This window comes from Malania oleifera, chromosome 13 (genome assembly GCF_029873635.1).
Source record: "Malania oleifera isolate guangnan ecotype guangnan chromosome 13, ASM2987363v1, whole genome shotgun sequence".
Lineage (NCBI taxonomy): Eukaryota > Viridiplantae > Streptophyta > Magnoliopsida > Santalales > Ximeniaceae > Malania > Malania oleifera.
Window position 1 is genome coordinate 41229883 of NC_080429.1, and position 1025 is coordinate 41230907.

General features: G+C 41.5%; 1 non-coding gene across 1 annotated transcript; it reads left to right on the forward strand.

The window, feature by feature from the left end:
• Window positions 1-564: 564 nt before the first annotated feature.
• On the forward strand, window positions 565-670 carry LOC131146988 (small nucleolar RNA R71). Its single transcript, XR_009134522.1, has one exon. It is a non-coding gene; the product is annotated as a small nucleolar RNA R71 (small nucleolar RNA).
• Window positions 671-1025: the final 355 nt, after the last annotated feature.

Genomic DNA, 1025 nt, shown 5'->3' on the forward strand with positions numbered 1-1025 from the left:
GGCAGTATTGGCCGAACCCCGATAACATATCGTGTATCTGCTTTTAATTTCCTGCACTTTATATTTGATAACATGTATGTTTTATATTTAATTCATTATATGCTTTACATGTTTTGATTGTGCTTATGATTATTTAGATAGACCCTAGGTTGTGATTATACTGCTGCTAGAATTTAGTTGAACCTAGGAAGAAAATTTTAAATACCCAATTCACCCCCCCTCTTGGGAATACACCAATTCCAACACTCTACACATGCCATTGTATGCGATTGTGGTCCTAAGGACAAATATTGATATAGCTTTTTGGATATGGAGTGCATGGTAGGACCTAGATCATGGCTCGTAACCAAGTTGTAAACTCCCTTAGGTTTAGACATGGATGGGATGGGGGGTCTACGAGCAGCAACCATGTGCTGCTACGAGTTTTCAGCCAAGTTCTCAAAGAGAACCCAAGCCTCATTCTTGTGCTTTATGAGGAAAGTACCTTTGCACGAGGTATCTACCATGGACCTATCTCTCTCGGCTAACCCTTCGTAAAAGGTTTGTACTCATTGCCACTTGGGGACCTAATGATGTGGGCATTTACGAAGTAGGTCCCTGAAATGCTCCTATGTCTCAAAGAAGAGTTCCACATCCATCTATGTGAAACTTGTGATTGCCTTTCGCAACTGGTTAGTTTTCCCAACTAGGAAGTACTTTTTTCAAGAATTCATGCTGCATGGTGGCCCAGTTGGTCACCAAATTTGGCTCTAAAGACGTCAGCCAATATTTGGCCTTATCCTTCAAAGAGAATGGAAAGAGCCTAAGGTGAAGGGTTTCATTACTAAAATTGGGTATATGGATGGTGGAGCAAATCTCCAAGAACTCATCCAGATGCTGATAAGGATTTTCAGTAGAGTTCCCATTAAAGGTGGGCAGCATCGAGATGATCGAAGTCTTAATCTCGAATTGTGCCTCATGGAGATCCGAGAACCAGATGCAATATGGAGAGGCGTATGCATTAGATACAAAGTAGTCCCTAAGAG